The sequence below is a fragment of the Cryptomeria japonica genome, chromosome 9, assembly GCF_030272615.1.
Source record: "Cryptomeria japonica chromosome 9, Sugi_1.0, whole genome shotgun sequence".
Taxonomy (NCBI): Eukaryota; Viridiplantae; Streptophyta; class Pinopsida; order Cupressales; family Cupressaceae; genus Cryptomeria; species Cryptomeria japonica.
Genome location: NC_081413.1, coordinates 71,387,322 through 71,410,266, shown reverse-complemented (window position 1 = coordinate 71,410,266; position 22,945 = coordinate 71,387,322).

The window sequence follows — 22,945 nt, the reverse complement described above, 5'->3', positions numbered from 1 at the left end:
GATGTGGATGATAGAAAAACAACCACTGGTGGAGCATTCTTTCTTGGAAAGAGATTAGTTTCTTGCTTGAGTAAGAAACAGCGTTGTACATCTTTATCAACAGTAGAATCAAAATATGTTGTAGCAGCAACTAACTGTAGACAAGTACTATGGCTTAAGCAAATGTTGAAAGACATAAAGGTAAAATGCAAGGAACCTATTACTATATATTGTGATAACACTACAACAATTGATATATCCAAGAATCTGGTATTACATTATAAAATAGAGCATGTCTCTATCAAAAACTAAATTTTCTAAGGGAAAAAGTTGAAGAAAAAGAGATAAAACTAGTTTATGTGAATACTAAAGAATAGCTGGAAGATATTTTCACAAAACCTTTGCCTAAAGAGAATTTTGAATATCTCAGAGATCAGCTTGGAGTCATACCACCACCAGTAGAGACTTAGATAGTTGATGATTGTCATCAACCGATAGAATTAAAAGACAAATCTTTTACTCCGGTCTTTGATGAGGAAGCTACTTCTCAAGGGGAGTAGTTGGTATATTGAATTTATTGGTATTTTGTATATGAACTTGATTTTTGTAACTATGGAATTTGATGTCAAAGGGGGAGAGATATCTATGGAAAAACACATTATCTTTTAAGGAGAGTTTGGTATTGAAAATCTTTGATAACACATGTTGCTCCCAGGGGGGAGAGATTGTTGGTTTTTGGTATTTGGCATTTCTGTTTTGGTACTTTGAAGGTTTTTCCATCTTGTGTTTCCATCAATGCCAAAGGGGGAGATTGTTGGTATTTTGGTATGGTTTTGTCATTGATGTCAACACCTACTAAAACACTAGCACTTTGGAGATCCAGCAGCATTTACCGACAAGCAAGTAACTATTGCACAGTTACTGGTATATAGTTCACCGGCAGGATATAATGATCATCGACACTTGGAATGATATGGAAGACACTTGGTAATGTCGAAGACATCATGTGGACACTTTGTTTTGAAGAAATAATCATTGGTATATTCATATTTTCATATTTGCTTTTACCGGCAAATAAGTCCAGGGTTACCTAGGGTTACACCGGCAGGCTTATCTTTTCCAGATTAGCATGGCACACTATGGAGATGATTTATTATTGTTCTAAAATGCATTAAGCCAACATGTTTAATCAGTTATTGCATCAGATATTATATTATCTGTAAAAGTCTTTATTGTAATATCTTGTAGAGTCAACCTACTAAAATTGGTCTTAGGTTATGGTATAAATGTAAGATCTTATTTGTAAGATCGGATGTGAAATCTGGAAAAAGAATTGTGAGAAGGTATATGTGAGATTAAGCAGAGGTATACATGAAGACATCATTTGAAGGTGAAGCTAGGTTTTTGTAGAAGCATATCAGCATTACACTAGTACTGAATCCAGCATATGAAGATGTTATTTTGTGTAGTACATTCTTATTGGATTTAACTATCTAACTGTAGTTAGTGTGACTCCCATTTTGTGATTGAGCAGTGAGCTCTAGGTTGTTGGCCTTTCTGCATGTGCAGACCCCATTTATGTATACTTACTATCTATAGTAGTATCATCTGATTGTGGGTAAGGTTTCCCACCATGGTTTTTCTCCTTACAGGGTTTCCACGTACAAATATTGGTGTTATGTGTTGTGGATAACTTTATGTTTATGTTTCATTCATTAATCTTTACCGGTATAGAAATTAACTGTTAAAATTGTCTACTGGCTTACTTAACTGGTTTACCGGTATTAAGCATTAAGTTGGTTAAGTTGTTTTGGTTTGAATTTTTTAGACAACTAATTCATCCCCCCCCTCTCAGTTGTCTCCGGGACCTAACAGGCATTTTTATCTGTCAAACTAAGTATCTAAGGGAATTGGTGAAGAAGTTTGGTATGGGTAATTCCAAACTGGTAAGTACTCCTATGGTGACTAGTGATAAATTATCTATCAAAGATACATATACACTGCTAAATCTGATAAGGTATAAGTCTATGATTGGTTGTTTGTTATATCTAACTCATACTAGACCCGATATTATGAATGTTGTAAGTATTGTTTCAAAATATCAAAGTAGTCCTAAAGAAAATCATGAATTTGCAATAAAGTGGATATTACGGTATTTGCAAAGAACAACAAAATATGGCTTATGGTATTCTAGAGATGATGACTTCACTTTATGTGCATATACAAATTCAGATTGGGCAGGAGATATTGATGGCAGGAAGAGAACTTTTGGTGGAGCTTTCTTTCTTGGAAAGAAATTGGTTTCATAGATCAGTAAAAAATAGTCATGCATTTCTTTATCTACTGCTAAAGATGAATATGTTGCAGCAGCAACCACTTGCACTCAAGTCTTGTGGATGAAGAAAATGTTGAAGGATATCAAGGTAAATTGTGTTGGCTTGATGATGATTGTAAAGTATTCATCACTTGTTGTCATTGATGAAACACTCTCACACACACATATGATTACATTGACTACCGGTGTAACTTTATTGGTTTACACTATTAACCAGTATGTTTAAGGTCTATCTCTAACCGGTACTCTGTGTCAACCGGTATGTGCTTAAGAGATAACCTATGGTTACATTAAGTCGGCATCAAAATGAAGATGAAGATGAAGATGGAGATCAAACGGAAGATTCCAGGACAACGGTTCACATGTTTTGTTCCAACCGGTATTAACTATTCTAACTGGTATTTGATTTGTGATGAGTTACCAGCACCATCTTGGCGGTCATTTTTGTGATGAGTTATGTTTACTTGTCTAGATACACTACACCTAGGAAATTGTGTTTTGATTTCCTATGGCCAACATAAGATTTGTATGTCTATTTAAAGACATCTTAGTGAATCATTTAATATAGAGAACTAATATAGAAGAGGAGATTATGTGAATACTGATATGCATAAAGAGTGAAAGCTATTGTTGAAGAGCGATAAGTGTTAAGAAGAAGAGCAATGTTGAATGTACTTAGAATGATCTGATCAAGAAAATATTGTGCTTCTTAGAACAAATCAAACCATTCTTGTTCTCTAATCGTTACAACAAGATCAAATCCCCTAACCGGGTAAGCTCTAACAAGCTTCATTGTAAAAATCCTCTAACAAGGTGATCCATCAATTTGGATTCTCAAATCCTCCAACGAGGTTACTCCTAATAGGGTAATACTCTTAACAGGGTATAAGCTTCTAATCAAGCTTGGGATCTCTAACAAGATTCGCTCCTACCAGAGCACTTTGTAAGACCTTAACCGATCAATTATCTATTACTACAGATAGTTAACTTGTGAGTTCCATCTCACTGTGGTTTTTACCTATTTGGGTTTTCCACGTATAAACACTTGTGTTAAGGTGGATGTTCTACTTTATGTGGATGTTGTTATTTTATTTTGGATAGCATGTATTTTGTTTAAATGCTTGGTTAAGTTCATCTATTGGTTAGTGTTTGAAGTTGTGTTTGTTTTGGTGTCACTGATTCACCTCCCCCTCTCAGTGCTTTTCAAGTCCATCAAATTGTAGTGAACCGATAGTTATCTATTGTGATAACTCTGTAGCTATTGACATTTCTAAGAATCCAATATTTCACTCTAATGTTAAGCACATATCAATAAAATATAACTTTTTGAAGGAAAGGGTAGAAGGAAAGGAAGTCAAATTAGTTTATGTGAACACTAAAGAGCAGATTGCAGATATATTCACTAAACCACTATCTAAGGAATCATTTGAGTATTTGAGAGACAGGTTAGGGGTTTGTGCCCCTCTGACGGAGAATTGATTGATGTGGTTTGGCATCAGTCCGACATGCATTATCAGATATACTATTCATTTTGGCACTGATGAGTGGTGCTACTACTCAGGGGGAGTAGTCAGCTTTGAGATTCAGAGGCTTACATTCTTGCTTTGATATTTTTGTCATATTTCTAGCATTGATGTCAAAGGGGGAGAGATAGTGATATGAAAAATAAATTCAGAGATATTATTCATAGGGGGAGAGTTATTGATATTTAGGAGATTGTTGGTTGTCTTCCACAAGGGGAGACATGTTTGACATTTCTTAGTACTTAGATATTTTTCACATCTAGTGTTGCCATCAATGCCAAAGGGGGAGATTGTTGGCAATATAAATGAATTGATTATGAGTTACTGTAGTGTCCTAAAATTGCGACACTTGCAATTTTTGACTGCATTTGGGTCTTCACGATGGCGATGCAACGTTAAACCTGAATGGAGACCCCGAAACCTACTTGTGACACCAAAAACTACATTTTTCTACACCCTGGCCTGATCCCTCCTTGCACCTTGCTGTCCTGGGAGGTGGGACCATGGCGCCCAGCGCCCTGGTCGCTGGCCCTATTTTGGGCCCGGTCTCTTTTGGGCATCGGGTCTCTAAGTTTGTAATTCGGGAAATAATGTTTCCTGGTCGGCCTAAGGTCAAGAAAATTAGTCTATCAACCCTAATTGACAAGTATATAAACTACTTTTCCTTTCCTAGAAAGGGAGGAGAAAAGGACATATGTGAGCAAGGTGCGAAAGTGATATTCAAACATTCAAGCATTCAAGCATTCCTTCAAGCAATTGAGCATTCTAAGTCTCCATTCAAGGCTAGGTGTTGCATTCAAGACAAGGATTCAACCATTGAAGAGGAGATCACTTACAACACATTACATACAACATACTACATACATTACACCTTCGCATGTAAGAATACAAACATTCTTACAACAAGGTATCAGTACTTGTTTACATTACAAACATTTACATTTACAGCATTCTCATTTCTTGGTTAATTCCAAAACCGGGGTTTGACCTAAAGGCAAACCCCTCATCCCTAACCCCCCAATCGTCCTCTCTTTTCTATGTGTAGGTTGCAGGTACGCGGCTGTAATTGAAGATCTAGAATCCTTGTGCAGAGACGAGCAGATCCACCTTCGTTTCGCGGATTTTTTGGAGGACCGTGTGCACGCCGGGCGCCATCGTCCTGTCAACTTTAGCTCAAATTTGCAGAACAGCACCGTCTCGACATTTTATTGCTAATTCTAGGTCCGCAGCTTCATCCCATATCCCTATCTCTGTTTATAAGCAAATCTTTCCTACTTTACATGCATTCCTAGTTCAATCATCCTATCTACATTTCTTTACAAAAGAGGGTATCCTTGATGTCTTAACCCTTGAAACTCATTTAGAATCCAATCTTGCATTACGTGGGATTGGATCTTGTGGGTTTCAACCCCTCTTTTGAATGTAAAGTCTCTCCTAAGTGAAAACCATCAACCCTAGTGACCTCCCTTCTCTCTCCTCGGAGTTGGGGAGGGGAGAACAACTAGGGTTCGATTTTTCTGCTTTACATTTTGGTGAACCCAATGTGAACATCCTCATTCTGATTATTCATAGTTAGATCTGAAAAATTTGCTCCCTTAATTACATTTCCATGTTTGATCTTTTGCAAATTTTAGAGGCTAATTGCATAAAAACCCTAAAATTTTCTTTTTAGTAATTAAGCTTGTGAAATGTTTAATTGTTAATGCTTGTTTCAGATCTACCCTTCTATTGCAAATTTTCAATTCATATTTGTGCTTTAATTCTGAAAATTAAGTGGTTAAGTGTCAAAACCCTAATTTTTAAAACCCTCTTGATTCAACCTTTGACTGATAATTTCATTGATCAAAACACCTCCAAATCGGCTGTAACTTTGGATTCCACAACAAAATCACAATATTTTTCATCCCTGAAAATTTGGAAAAAAGTTGCGAGGACCGTGTGCACCCCGAGCGCCATCGTCCCCGACATTTTTTCTGAAATTTTGGGAGCTAGATCTTACTGTATTTTTCTGCTAAAATCCAGAATTTTGGCTGATTTTATCAATTCTAATACTTTCAAAATTAAAGTCAAAGTTGGTCTAGTGATTGCTTGGATTAAGGCTTATAATCATTCAAAAATTGTTGAAATTGGAATTTGTGTCCAAATTGTGTTTCTTACTGCCCTAAATCTGAAAAGTGTGTTAGCATTCATTCAAAATTTCAGTGCTTTATTCAAATTTTTACAATTTGTGACTTCTGAAATTAAGTGTTAATTACAACAACTTTGATTTCCACTTTCAAATTTGAATTTTGCATGAAATCGAGTCAACTTTTAAATTTCAAAGCTTGCATTACTTTCAGTATTCCCTCTAAAATCATAAAATTCAAAATTTCAGTTTCCCTCTCTTTTTCAAAATTCAAATTTTGCATTTTTCAACAATCTTGGTAGGGTTCAAGTTTGAGATTGCAACTTTAATTTGGCCTATCTACAGATCGCAAAATCACTCAATTTTTTCAGATTAGCTTTAAAATCATCATAACTTTCATCCCTGAAAATTTCAAAAAAAGTTGTCGGGACCATGTGCACTCCGTTCGCCACAGTCCCTGACATTTTTTTCAAAATTTCGGGAGATTGTCCTGATTGTATTTAACAGCTTAAATCTAGGAGATTGGCTGATTTTATTGAAATTTGCTACCTCAAAAATTCAAAATCTTCTCTCTCTCTGTTTAGTGCATGAGTTTTACAACAATAAGCCCTACTTACACTATTCCTGTTAGACGAAGCCTTAGAATTAAGTCTGTCCAAGGTTTAATTACTAAGGAGATGGAACCTAATTTGAATGGCCTTTTAATGAGGACATAGGTAATTCCTCTAATCCTCTTAATGATGATGAAGCTCTCCATGAGGTTTCTGTAGAACAACTTTCGAAATTGGATAACCAATTTGATGATTTTCGACAATGGATGTCTCAAGAATACCCCGATAGTGAAGCTCTTTCATTAATTGAGGGTCTAAAACATATGGTTCAAAGTGATAAGAATGGAATTGATATTTTGCATGGTATTGCACACATTGTGGATTCGAATGTGATGCCGATGAAAAGTTGTGCCAAAACCTTAGGTTATACACAATCTCCTACTCAAGTTAATCATTCTATTCCTTTGTCAACTCCTATTGCTAGTATACCTACTTTTACATCAAACATAATGACTACTTCAATACAAGACATTCCGCCTATGATCACCAGTCATGGGGGCAATCCCTCTTCTTCAATCAACCCTCTTCCTTCATTCAATCCAACTTCTTCATTCATTCCTTCAATAAGTGTTCCTATTATATCTCCACAAATGAACCTGGCACAAGGAGGCAATTCATTTAACCATTCCATTCCTCCTTGTAGTGTTCCTCCTTTCCAATCATCTCCTATGACTAACTATCATAGTGTCCCACCACCTTACTCTCTACCTTTTTCAATAACATAACACCTCCATCACAATCTAACACGTCTAATATGAACTCTTCGACTGAAGCGACCATTAACAATCTTGCACAAACTGTCTCTTCTTTACAGCAACAAATTGCCTCTATGAATCAATCTAAGTTTAGTGTGCCCACATTCAATGTTGTGAGCCCACTTTCTCTTGACATTGTTCGAGCTATTCCCCCTAAACATGTTGAAATTCTGCATTTGGAGCTTTATAATGGTAAGGGTGACCCTCTAACACATGTTAAGACCTTTCAAACAATATGTACTGATTTTGCTTATGACCAAAGGTTGCTTGCAAAACTGTTTACTAGAACATTAAGAGATAAATCCCTACAATGGTATTGCTCGCTGCCTTCTTATTCTATTACTTCTTTCGAACAACTTGCCAATGCTTTTATTCAACAATTTCAAAACAATATAAGTCCTAAAGTTACTTTGATTTATTTAATGCATTGTAAACAAGGTGTTAAAGAAAAAGTGACTGATTTCATTGGTAGATATAAGCATTTGTATGCTCAAATTTCTTTTCTAGTACCTGACAATGATATTCAAAGAATTTTTATTTCTAATTTACAAAAAGATATTAGAGAAAAACTTTTGTTTTCTGAGTTTACTTTTTTCCAACAGTTGTGCGCAACTCTTCACAATTATCAACTGACTGTGAGTCAAATGGAACAAGCAAATCCTATGGCTCTGAGTGATAAGGGTGATAGTAGTCAACAACCATTTGGGAAGTTTAAACCGAACAGAGAGTCCATTAAATTCAATGAAAACATCATCAACAAGAATGTGAATGTAGCATCAGGTGTGCCTCCTATTTCTAAGTTTTTCAAGAAAGAAATAAAGTTTACTCCTTTGAATGAATCATTGCATAGTATTATGAATAAGTTATTGGAACAAAATGTGCTTACTCTCCCTCCTATAAGGCAAATAGATCCTGCAAAGATTAACTCACCCTATTTTGATAACAAATATTTTTGTCAATTTCATCGTCATCCTGGGCATGATACTGAAAAATGTTTTGCTTTAAAGGGTAAAATTCAAGATTTGATTGATAATAATACTATCTCTGTTTCTGGTGTGAATGATAAAGGCAACACATCTGTAGCTCCTCCTAACCAAAATCTTCAGATTTTTACTGATCCATTGCCTTCTCATACCTCTAATGCGATTGATACTACTGATTCCTCTATCTCACCTGATGATCTTGTGTCTATGACTCTGAATGTGATTAACTTTGTGGAATAGCAGAAAATCCCTAACGAACCTTCCATCACATTTGATTCTAGTGAAACTATCAGGGCACCTGATGGTCCTTTATATATAGTTGCAAAAGTCAAGAATACACCTTGTCGTGGAGTGCTTATTGATCCTTCTTGTATGGTTAATGTCATTACTGAAGAATTTATTTTTACTTTGCAATTGAATCAAGTGATCTATGATGAAACAAATGTGGTTGTGAAATTATTTGATGCATTTTCTTCTCCTGCAATTGGTTCTATTACATTACCTATTGAGGTCCATAACAAACCCCTTGATGTGGACTTTGCTATTATTCCATCATCTGAACAATTTTGTGTGAAGCTAGGCTATCCTTGGCTATCTTCCATGAAAGCTATTGCTTCTCCTATTCACAAGTGCTTGAAATTTCCCTATAATGGTGAAGTTGTTACTATCAATCATAGTCTCTTTAAACCAGCTGAAAGAACTTCTAGCGTTCCTATTGATTATTTTTGGCCTGAACAATTCCAATCTCTTCCTCCGCGAAGTGATCATCTTTTTAAATCTTATCAAAAGTGGAAAAAAGATATGATCCTATCTCTAAGTGAACCTAGAACACCCAAACTTGACATTCCTATCATTCTTGAGAAGGAAGTTCTTCCTTTGAAAGATAAAACTAATGTCTTTCCTCAAGAAGATTCCCAACCCATTCCTATGAATGTGACTATGCCTATATCTAATAAACTTCCTAAAAGTACACCTATACCTCCTCGTCATGATGGACTTGGTCTCCTTCCTAAACCAAATATTCCTCCCTTATATGGAGCAGTTCCTCCTCCTTCCTCTTATGGAGAGAAGAGACCTTCCTCTTCTCCTATTGTTCAACCTAAGAGACCACAACCTAAACACCCAAGTGATAAGGATGAGAACATTCCTCCTCCTCAATCTTCTCAACTTCCTACTAAGACTAGACGAAATCGTTCTGCACGTGAACGCCGACGAAAGCGTCGTCTTAGAGCTCAGGCAGCTGCTTCACAAACTTTGCAATCCCCAAAAACACCTTCAGCTAGTATTATTCCATTTTCTCCTCAGCCGACGATTGAGCCAAAATCTCCTAAACATAAGATGCATGATGGTCTTGATCTTGTGCAAGTTAAAGACCCTATTTTTATAAATCTTGATGATGATATAGATGAAAATGTTATTCATTATGAAAATGTTACTCCTATTCATTCTGATACTGAGTATGAATATGTTGATGTTGATAACCATTTATCTAACGAATTTTCTAAAGCACTTATCCTAGCTCCTAGACAAGAACAACGTGGCTCGGAACATGAACATAGCCCTTGTTTGGATCTTATGATAGCTCCATCTGTTGTGTTGGATGTTCCTCCTCTAGCATGTTTCCTACCTTCCCAAAATATTGATCAGCAAGATCGGGGGGTAGATGACGTGATAGACTAGTTTCATTAGCATAGCAGACTCTCTCCTCCTCTCTTGATCTCTTTTGTCACTTCTTCTATGTGTTATTCTCATTCTTCTATTTGTTGTCCTTAGTGTTGTCTACTTGAGGATGATGCAAAGCATTGAGATCTCTTTTGGTCTCTCTCATGTTGACTCAAAAGACACATGTGTTCCCTTCTTCTAGGTGACCTTCCTTGATTGGGGAATGAAGAACAATTATGCATACATACATATGATATACATGAATTATCATACAGCATATTGACCCCGAGGAAAGCGAAGTCACCTCGTGCTTTGTGTTTTGTGTCTATTATCCTTGGGCTTATCTCACACTTGGGGGCTAAATCCTTGTGGTAATGTGCTCCTTTCTCATTTCTTATATGTATCACTACCTTAAAGCAATCACCCCCGGTGAGGCGTGTGCGATCGCTTTAACGTAGGGGGGCATACATCCCGATCATATCTTTTCAAGATACTTGAAAATTTCTTGACAAATTTAGCTTTGCCTTGAAAATTTTTGATATCTTTCTTGCATGACTCATAGTGAGGGAACCTTACTACTGATAGTCATGGTTCTCCCTCGTGATCTTCCCTTTTACTTTGTCAATCGAAGTCATAAGATCCTTAGTCCACTAGGGGCTTGGTGTATCTTGCCTCCTTGACATGGTGAAAGTTTTTCAATGTTGTTTCCTTATACTTTACCGGAAGTATGAGCGTACGCTTATACTCCCGCTAAAGTGGGGGCTAAATGTAGCATCCTAAAATTGTGACACTTGCAATTTTGACTGCATTTGGGTCTTCACGATGGCGACGCAACGTTAAACCTGAATGGAGACCCCGAAACTTGCTTGTGACACCAAAAACTGCATTTTTCTGCACTCTGGCCTGATCCCTCCTTGCACCCTGCTATCCCGGGAGGTGGGACCATGGCGCCTAGTGCCCTGGTCCTTCAGGACCATGGCACCCAGCACCCTGGTCCCCCAGGACCATGGCGCCCAGCGCCCTGGTCCCTGGCCCTATTTTGGGCCCGGTCTCTTTTGGGCATCGGGTCTCTAAGTTTGCAATTCGGGAAATAATGTTTCTAGGTCGGCCTAAGGTTGGGAAAATTAGTCTATCAACCCTAATTGACAAGTATATAAACTACTTTTCCTTTCCTAGAAAGGGAGGAGAAAAGGAGGACATATGTGAGCAAGGCGCGAAAGCGATATTCAAACATTCAAGCATTCAAGCATTCCTTCAAGCAATTGAGCATTCTAAGTCTCCATTCAAGGCTAGGTGTTGCATTCAAGACAAGGATTCAACCATTGAAGAGGAGATCACTTACAACACATTACATACAACATACTACATACATTACACCTTCGCATGTAAGAATACAAACATTCTTACAACAAGGTATCAGTACTTGTTTACATTACAAACATTTACATTTACAACATTCTCATTTCTTGGTTAATTCCAAAACCGGGGTTTGACCTAAAGGCAAACCCCTCATCCCTAACCCCCCAATCGTCCTCTCTTTTCTGTGTGTAGGTTGCAGGTACGTGGCTGTAATTGAAGATCTAGAATCCTTATGCAGAGACGAACAGATCCACCTTCGTTTCGCGGATTTTTTGGAGGACCGTGTGCACGCCGGGCGCCATCGTCCTTTTAACTTTAGCTCAAATTTGCAGAACAACACCATCTCGACATTTTATTGCTAATTCTAGGTTCGCAGCTTCATCCCATATCCCTATCTCTATTTATAAGTGAATCTTTCCTACTTTACATGCATTCCTAGTTCAATCATCCTATCTACATTTCTTTACAAAAGAGGGTATCCTTGATGTCTTAACCCTTGAAACTCATTTAGAATCCAATCTTGCATTACATAAGATTGGATCTTGTGGGTTTCAACCCCTCTTTTGAATGTAAAGTCTCTCCTAAGTGAAAACCATCAACCCTAGTGACCTCCCTTCTCTCTCCTCGGAGTTGGGGAGGGGAGAACAACTAGGGTTCGATTTTTCCGCTTTACAGTTACATTGATGCTTTTTCATTGATGTCAACACTAGCTGTTATGGTTTTGGTTACCGACAAATAGGTCTTGGTTACCGGTAGAAGATCTAGTGTACCGACAGAAGGGACTATCTATTGAACACTTCCGACTTGTTTGGATCAATGGAGTATGTTTGGTTTTATGTGTTACATGCTTCTAGAGCATGTTTTGGTCAGTTGGTATTGACTTGGTAATCAGATGCTATCATACACTCTTGTAAACCCTTACCAACATGGGTTTAAGGTTTAACTGGTAGAGCTTTTGCTAAGAAACCTTGACATAATGCTAAGTAGTGTTGGTGCAGCTTCTAGATGAAATTCAGGATGCAGAAGGTGATCCCTGATCATGCCTCAACTGTTATGAAGACATTGCTTTGGTGTGGTGGACCCAGATTAGGTTTGGTGCCTATCTGGGTTATGGACCGGTATCATGTTAATGTGTTCTCTACATGTTACCTCGAGATGATTTATGGATTCATTATTGTTGTTTTGGTCTTAAGTCGACATGACATATCATTGTAATATGGATGTATGTAATGATCTTATTGTAATATTTTTTAGGTGGCCAACCTAATTGGTTTAGGCCTTAGGGTTTGTATAAATTGATGTAAGATCTCATTGTAGATCATAGGGTATGGAATGGAAATGTAATGATTGTGGTCGTGGAATGCAATATCATATGCGAAGGAGATTTGGTCAATCATAGTTGATCAAATTGGGTTTAAGGAAGAGGTCAAAGGCCTCTAGTATTGAGCTTAACCAAGACTGTAATCAGGCATGGTAGATTCTACCTCTGGTAGTTCATTATTCTGGATTGTTGTCCATTTATCTTGAGGTGGTTATAACCTCTCTGTAGTCAATGAGACTCTTTTGTAATGAGCAGTATGCTCTAGGTAGTGTGTGTTCCTGCATGTGCAGGCCCCTTATTATATCACATACTTTCTGCAGAAGTATAATCTAACTGTGGACAGGCTTCCCACTATGCTTTTTCCTTTTCTGGTTTTCCACATACAAATCATGGTGTTATGTGGTATGGTTGTATTGTGTTAATTCTCATTTTTATTGCTTACCGATATTTGTTTCTGCTATTCTAGTATTTAATGTTTATGTGATCTGGTTAAAGGTTAATAAGTGGTTTGATTGGCATAATATGTTAACAACCGATTCACCCCCCCCCACCCTCTCAGTTGTTCACTGGTTATCCTAACAAAGTGAGCCTAAATTGTCAAATTTTTATTTAAAAAAATCAATATTATTTAAAAAAAAAATTATTTATTTATCGCCAAATAATTTCTTTTTTTATAAAATTTAACTCAAATATTTCTTTTTTTTTTATCGGTTACATGGAATTTTTTATTTTTATTTTTAGCCTAGTCCAATCGCCAGGTGAGGCCACAAACTGGGGGGCCTCATCCCCGAATACATTATGGTGAGGTATTAACATCTCTAGATCTTTGCATGCTCTATTTTTCACCTTATCACTCTAATCATCTCTCCTTATCGCTCCATGCTCCTTTTTCATCTCTCCTTATCACTCCATACACTCCTTATCTCTCCATAAGTGGGTGTCTTATCCCTTTGAATGTAACTACAACTTTGATGGGGCAACATAGACACCTAGCAAGGCATCTGGGTTCAGCACATGGCGCAGAAGACCAACACAGACCACCGAAGGAGATCACTGACCAACATCATCAGCAACCGCAATAGACAGGGCATGAACACCCTTCCACCAGACGATCAACGAGCACACCAACATGGACAAACCATGGTACAACACTACTTGAGCCAGCATCTACATGACTAACTACCATGAGAAGAACCTGCACAACATACGCCAAACTGAGATGGGAATCAAACATAGAACCACCCTATCAACAGGGCCCGTGACCACCGTCACGCTACGGGGTGAACCCCAATTTAACTCAAATATTCACCACAACGTTCAATACATGATTAAATTAGATTTGCTAAAATTTAATAATTTATTTTAGAAATGGAAATTAATTTCCTACCAATATATCATAATTATTAGTTACTTTAGGGCCATATCACCAATTCTTAGTTGTCACCATTGAATTAAAGTATAATTTGATGATCCTCATTGTATTCCACGAGGTAAAAATCTACCTATTTGATTTGTAATGCTTATGGGGGCAAAAATTTCTTTTGCATTGTTGATTTTAATGTAAATCAATTGCCTTACAGAAACTTTTAGGCCCATTAGAATATAAAATATAAGTACATTTATCGAATAGAATAGAATGAGGGTTGTTAGATTATAATTTAAATTAATGGTAGCAACTAAATATTAGAAAATTGATGCAACTATTCTAGCTCCAAAAACACATTGCTTTTGCACAGAAAGTGCATAACACGAAAGTTAGTTGCATGTTATACACCATTAATTTTGCAGGCTACGATTGTTGCATATTATACACCATTGATTTTGCAAGCTACGGCTATGATTTACCAAGTGGTCAATAACATGATGTATGATTTGGTTGTTTTGGAGCTAGTTGAGATTTTGCCTTGGAAAATCTACCTCTCCCATCAATGATTCCCACCTTTAAGCCAATATTTTTTTATAAAAATATTATTCTTTTAAAATGAAAGGATTCGCCTTGGTGATAAATTCATTTTCCTATTATTGTCTAAGATTTGCCAACATTTTATACAAAAATAACTGTGTTTTAAAGGAAAATACCAACCAACAAATATAATTTTTATTTTAAATGAAGAGATTCAATAATAGAAATTAATTTTTTTTTTTTTTAAAAAATGCTAATATGTTAAAAAAAATTTTGAGGGATGAGTTATCGCTGACCAACACTAGCAAAGGCATGGACAAAAATCATCACAGTAGCATGATATCCTATAATACGTGACCAAGAACAAAGATCTCGATATTGATATTAATTCTTTAGGAGGCACTATGTAACATAACATCGTAACTTTGGGATTACCGCAAGAAAAAATGAGGCCTCATATGCCACTCCCCCTGTAAGATGTTTGCATGTTTCCATGTTGGTATCTTAATTAAAATAGAGATCTCACCATCAAGGATAAACACCTTCAACAATAAAGAGATACCCGTAACAAAAATACACTTTTTCTAAGAAAGGAGAAAATATCCTTGTAAATGATGTCTTGTAAAAGGGTCCTTTTAAAGGATACATTACTATCAAAGGAGAAGGGAGAGATATTTAACTACATATATCTACCTCTAAGAAAAAAAGAGGATATCTTTAATAAAGATGAAACCTTCAAAACTAAGAAAGGTGAAGAAGATCAAGAATACACACCTCTATTTCTAGAAAATGGGCTTCTTGGTGAAGGATTGCACACTTTCAATCACTAAAAAGAGATCATTTATAAAAGATATATGCTTTTAGGCAAGGAAGAGTTCCTAACCAAAAATGCAAACCTCCAAGCAAGGATAACATCCTCATCAAAGACAAACAATTTTAACGAAGAAAGGATGTCAAGTTATGAAAGATACAACACAACAAAGGGAAAGTGGATGCTAAGGAAGGAGGAACAATGGAACGATTGAAAGAAGAAACCTGGGCGATAAAAGTGGGGTTTTCATCCCCAGGCATGACCACCCATATGCTTTCCTTCTTTTCCTTACAAAAAGATGCAACCTCATTCTTCCCCTGGCCATACTCAAAGGATTGGGCAATTTCATGAATAGAACCTTCCTTTATAGCAAGGCCAGACTAGGAGGACTAAAGCAATATTGGCTACCACAATAAACATAACACATCCCGCAATGAGAGCATAGGCATTTCTTTAGAAATCTGATGCACATAGCATTCCATTGAAGTTATAATAATGCACCATTAAACAATATCCAAGTAAAAGGGCTTTTCTTCTCCAGATAGCACTGACCCAATTTCAAGTTGAAGGTGCCATTAAATAAGTTGTTTTGAGCTTGCAGATTCTGTAGTTGGAGAACATAGTTATCTCTAAGATAGGGGACAAGCAAAACCATGGAATTGGGATCGATTGAAGGTTTTGAAATGTGGCTGACATGGGTTTCTATAGTATTTGACATTGTGAAAATGAAAGAATTTGAAGTCAGTAAAATGATTGGGAAAGCATAATATTCTTTAAAAAATATTCCCTTTCGACATTCCCAATCACCGATTCCTAATTACATCTCCTCCCTCCATGACGCGCTTGTAAAATGCATTAAGCACTTATGTCATCGCTCATGTGCTATGTGAAAAGATGTTTGGGTCATCGCAAGGGTTGGAAATGTTAGGTCCCGGAGACAACTGAGAGGGGGGGGGGGGGGTTGAATCAGTTGTCTAATAAATTTAAACCAAAATTAATTTAACCAAAACTTAATGCTTAATACTGGTAAACCAAACTTTATGCCGGTAGATATTTTTATCAGTTAATTGCAGTACCGGTAAAGATTAATGCATGAAACAGAAAGATAATAACATCCAAAACACATAACATAGATATTTGTACATGGAAACCCTGTAAGGGGAAAAACAATGGTGGGAAGCCTTACCCACAATTATATGATACTACTGCAGATAGTATGTCTGTACAATATGGAGTCTGCACAAGTAGAAAGGTTAGCTGCCTAGAGCTCACTACTCAATCACAAAATGAGAGTCACACTGACTACAATTGGATGGTTAAATCCAATGATAACGCACTGCACAAAATAACATCTTCATATGCTAGATTCAGTACCGGTTTAGCTCTGATATGCCTTCTCAACACCTTCCTTCAATCTTCAAATCATGTATGTGTGTATAGATCTTCTTATATTCATATATACCTTATTCGCACTTACTTACATTCCCATATCAATCTCACAAATGAGATCTTACATTTATACCATAACCTAAGACCAATTGAGTAGGTCGGCTTACAAAGAATGTTACAATAAAACCAATTACAAATAAATCAATATCTGATGCATCATGTCGGCTCAATGCATTTACAATAATAACAAATCATCTTCATAACATGTCGTGTTGATCTAGAATAGATATGGTTGCTGGTGCATAACCTAGACCTATTTGCCGGTAACAACAAATATGCAAACCTGATTAGATCAATAACCAAATCACAAAAACCAAGTGATCAAAAAATGTCTTCAACATAACTAAGTAGTCTCCAAGTCATTCCAGGTGCTGGTGAACAATATAACCTGCCGGTGAACCAAATATTGGTGACTGTGCATAAGTCACTGACTTGCCGGTGAACATAATCAAGAGTCTCCAAGTGTTGATAAATGTTGACAAGTGTTGACAACAATGAAAAAACCATATCAACATATCCAAAATACCAACAATCTCCCCCTTTGGCATTGATGGCAACACAAGATGGAAAAAGCATCAAAGTGCCAAAATAGAAATGCCAAAAACCAAAAACCAACAATATCCCAAAGAGATCATTAACCAGAAATCAAAATACATAATATCTCTACCCCTAGGAATAATCTCTACCCAAAAGATAATGTTTTTTTCCATAATACCTCTCCCCCTTTGACATCAAATTCCAAAGCAATACAAAATCCAGATTCAAATACAAAATACCAACTCATTACAAAATACCAATTATCCAGTTTATCCAACTACTCCCCCTAAGAAGTAGCTCTCCTCATCAAAGCCGAAAAAAATTATTCTGTTAATTCTACCAGTTGATGACAAACATCAACTATCTAAGTCTTTGTCGGTGGGGGTAGAACTCCAAGCTTCTCTCTGAGATATTCAAAAGTCTCCTTAGGCAAAGTCTTAGTAAAAATATTTTCAATATGCTCTATAGTATTCACATAAACCAATTTCAATTCTTTTGCTTCAACATTCTCTTTCAGAAAATTGAATTTGATAGAAACATGTTTAGTCTTAAAGTGAAATACCGGATTATTAGATATATCAATTGCTCTCATATTATCACATTAAATAGTTATAGGTTCCTTGCATTTTACCTTTATGTCCTTCAACATCTGCTTGATCCATAATACCTATGTACAATTAGTTGCTGCTGCAACATATTTTGATTCTGTTGTTGATAGTGATGTACATCTCTATTTCTTGCTCAACCATGAAATTAGTCTGCTACCAAGAAAAAATGCTCTGCTAGTGGTTCTTTTTCTGTCATCTACATCTCTTGCCCAATTAGCATCTGTGTATGCACATAAATAAAAGTTTTCATCTCTATGATTCCATAAGCCAAGATTTGTAGTGCCTTGTAGGTATCGGAAAATCCTTTTTACTGATGATTCATGATTATTTTTAGGATTACTCTGAAATCTTGAGACAATACATACTGCATTCATAATATCAAGTCTTGTTTGTGTCAAATATAGTAAACCTCCTATCATAGACTTGTATCTAGTCAGATTAATAGGTGTTGATTCATCCTTCAATGATAATTTATCAATTGTAGTCATAGGTGTTCTTATCGGTTTAGAGTTCTCCATGCAAAATTTCTTTACTAATTCCTTCAAGTACTTAGATTGACATAAGAATATACCTTTATCAGTCTATGAAATCTACAACCCTAAAAAGAATTTTATCTCTCCAATCATAGACATTTCTATTTCTTGCTGCATTTTATTAGAAAAGTCTTTACATAATCCATCTTCTCCTCCAAAGATTATATCATCAACAAAAAACTTCAATAACCAAGACGTCATCATTAGTTACTTTGTAATATAGATTACTGTCAGCATTACCTTTAGTGTAACCAATCTTCAAAAGATATTTGTCCAATCTAGCATACCAAGCTCTAGGAGCTTGCTTTAGTCCATATAGAGCTTTCCTTAACCTACAAACCATATCTTTGTCATCTGTCAATGAAAATCCATCAGGTTGTTCAATGTAAAATTCTTCTTCAAGATCTCCATTTAGAAGTGCACATGTAACATCCATTTGATATACTTTATAGTTCTTGTGGGCTGCAAAAGCCAATATTAGTCTGACTGCCTCAATTCTAGCTACCGGTGCAAAGGTTTAATTGTAATCAATTCCTTCTTTTTGTGAATATCCCTTACACACTAGTCTTGCTTTTTTTCTGATTACCTTTCCATCTTCATTAAGTTTATTTTTGAAAACCCATTTAGTTCCAATTACATTTTTGTCTTTAGGCCGAGGAACCAATGACCAAGTGTTATTCCTTTCAATTTGTTCCAATTCATCTTCCATAGCTTTAATCCAATATTTATCTTAACATGCCTCATTAATTGATGTAGGTTCAATTTGAGAAATAAGACATACCTTTTCATTTGCCAATCTTCCTCTAGTCATAACTCCTTGATACTTGTTTCCAATTATCTGATCTTCAAAGTGGTTCAATCTTACATACCGGGGTGTTTTTACTTGCTGATGTTCTTTAGTGATTGTTGAATCCCCGGATGATGCCGGTGTGAATGGATCAACATTCTATACTAGTGTACTTATAGTAGGTTCATTTGTGATTATCTCTATTGTTGGTTCAGAGTCCATGGACCTTGAATTTCCTCTAAACTGTTCATCAATCTTCACATTTGCACTCTCAACATTTTTCTGCAATCTTTTGTTAAAACATCTATATGCCTTGCTCTTAGATAAATAACCGAGAAATATTCCTTCATCACTTCTAGGATCAAATTTGCCAATATACTCATCTCTTCTAATATAGCATTTACTTCCAAATATTCTAAAATATTTAAGAGTAGGAGTATTACGAAACCATAGTTCATGAGGGGTCTTATCGGTTTCACCTTTGATGTGAACTCTATTGAATGTGTAAATTTTTGTATTCAAAGCTTCTCTCTAATATGTATGAGGTAGGTTTTCTTCAGATATCATGCTTCTAGCTACATCCAAGATAGTTCTGTTCTTCCTTTCCATGACTCCATTATGTTGGGGTGTCCAGGGTGCTAATAACTATCTTCTGATCACATTCACTTCACAAAACGTATTAAATTCCTTAGATGTAAATTCACCTCCTTGATCTGATCTCAAACATTTGATTTTCTTACCAGTTTCATTCTCTACCATCACCTTGAATAGTTTGAATTTCCCAAAAGCTTCAGATTTTGAAAAGTAACCCAACACATTTTAGAATAGTCATCAATGATTAGAATAAAGTATCTATCTCCTTGTATACTTCTAGTTCTTGTTGGACCACATAAATCAGTATGAATTAAGTCAAGAGCATTATTGGATTTATCTAGTATACTTTTAAAAGATGCTCTAACTTTCTTTCCAAATTGACATTCCTTACATACCGGATTGTGAGGTTTAACAATCTTAGGTAAATCTCTTACTGCCTTAGTTGTACTAATTTTCACAATACAATCAAAGTTTACATGAAAAAGTCTCTTATGCCATAACTAACTTTCATCAATATGTGCAATCAAACATTCTTTCTCATTGTTATTCAAACGAAAGATATTACCTCTAGTCTGGTTACCAGTTGCAATTTTCAAATCAGTTATGTTTAAGATTTTGCATTTACCATTCTTGAATTGTAACTGAAATCCTTTCTCAACTAATTGACCAACACTCAAAATATTATGCTTCAAACCTTCAGCATAGTAAAAATTATCAGTATTATACTTACCATCAAAAGATAAAGTGCCTTTTCCTTTGATCAAACAAGCTTTATCATCTCCAAATCTCACCAGACCTCCATTGTATTCCTGAAAGGTTAAGAATTTACTCTTATCACCAGTCATGTGATGTGAACATCCAGAATCAATGATCCATTCATCCTTATCTTCAATTTAGCTACAAGGGCCTAGTCTACTAGTTGAACAGTAGGTGCCAGTTGATCTTCTATTATAGCAACAAAAGCCCATCCATTATCTGTCGATTCCTCATCAGAATCATCAGTAACTCCTTCATCAACATAGTTACAAGATTTGTCTCTATTCTTCTTGAATTTGTATCTTTGATAATCAGGGTTAGGCTTATATGTTCTTTTAGCTTCCTCTTTCAATATTGCATGTCTATCAGGACACCTAGAAGCCACGTGACTAATTTTATTGTAGTTAAAACATTTAAATGGTTCTTTACCTTCATACTTACTTCCAACTAGACCTTTAGGCATTTTCCTTGCAAATAGTGCTTCAAGCTCTTCTAGTTCTTCATTCTCCTTTCTGATTTCTTCAAGTTCTCTTGCATAAAAGGCTTTCCAATCAGATTTCTTAAATGATGATGATGTTGTAGATGATGATGATGCTTTGAAAGCTAAATTTGTCTTTATTATAGCAACAGGACCAAATTCCTCAAATTCAAAAGATGAAAGTTTTCCAACCAAAGTGTCTCTAGATATTGATGTATTAGGCATTGTTCTGAATTCATTTATAGCAGTAACTTTCATTTTATATGCTGGTGGCAAGCTCTTAAGACTTTAGAAACAATCTCATCTTCACTTATGGGTCCTCCACAACATTGTGAACCTAAAACATTTTCATTTACTCTTTCCATAAAAAGAGAAATCCTTTCATCTTCTTCCATTTTTAGATTTTCATACCTAACCCGGAAGCATTCAAGTTTTGCAATTTTGACTATGGAATCTCCTTCATGCAATGTTTCCAATTTGTCCCAAATAACTTTAGCAGTAGATCTATCTGATAATCCCATGATTTGCTGATCTGACAATGCACTTAAAAGTGCTTCTCTTTCTTTGCAATCATTTTCCTCATCTTTAGCTAAGGTTGGTGGATTAGGATGACCTTGAGTAGGAGTTGTATAACCATTCTTTGTAACATCCCATATGTCCTTTCCAATGGAATTCAAATGTGTCTCCATCCTGATCTTCCATATGCCATAGTTGGTTCCATCAAGTTTAGGAATGCCCTTCCTGAAATAGTTAGAAGATATTGGATCTCCTCAAGTTGTTAAACTTGTGCAAAAATAGGACTAAGCTTTCATACCAATTGTTAGGTCCCATAGACAACTGTGAGGGGGTGTGAATCAGTTGTCCAATAAATTTAACCAAAATTAATTTAACCAAAACTTAATGCTTAATATTGGTAAACCAAACTTTATGCCAGTAGACAATTTTATCAGTTAATTGCAGTACCAATAAAGATTAATGCATGAAATAGAAAGACAATAACATCCACAACACATAACATAGATATTTGTACGTGGAAACCATGTAAGGGGAAAAACCATGGTGGGAAGCCTTACCCACAATTAGATGATACTACTGCAGATAGTATGTGTGTACAATATGGAGTCTGCACATGCAGAAAGGCCAACTGCCTAGAGCTCACTGCTCAATCACAAAATAGGAGTCACACTGACTACAATTGGATGGTTAAGTCCAATGATAATGTACTGCACAAAATAGCATCTTCATATGCTAGATTTAGTACCAGTTTAGCTCTGATATGCCTTCTCAATACCTTCCTTCAATCCTCAAATGACGTCTATGTGTATAGCTCTGCTTATTTTCGCATATACCTTATTTGCACTTACTTACATTCCCATATCAATCTCACAAATGAGATCTTACATTTATACCATAACCTAAGACCAATTGAGTAGGTCGGATAACAAAGAATATTACAATAAAATCAATTACAAATAAATTAGTATCCGATGCATCATGTCGGCTCAATGCATTGACAATAATAACAAATCATCTTCATAATGTGTCGGGCTGATCTGGAATAGATATGCTTGCCGGTGCATAACCTAGACCTATTTTCTGGCAACAACAAATATGCAAACCCGATTAGATCAATAACCAAATCGCACAGACCAAGTGATCAAATAATGTCTTTGACATAACCAAGTAGTCTTCAAGTCATTCCAAGTTCTGGTGAACAATATAACTTGCCGGTGAACCAAATATCGGTGACTGTACATAAGTCACTGACTTGCCGGTGAACATAATCAAGAGTCTCCAAGTGCTGATAAATATTCACAAGTGTTGACAACAATGACA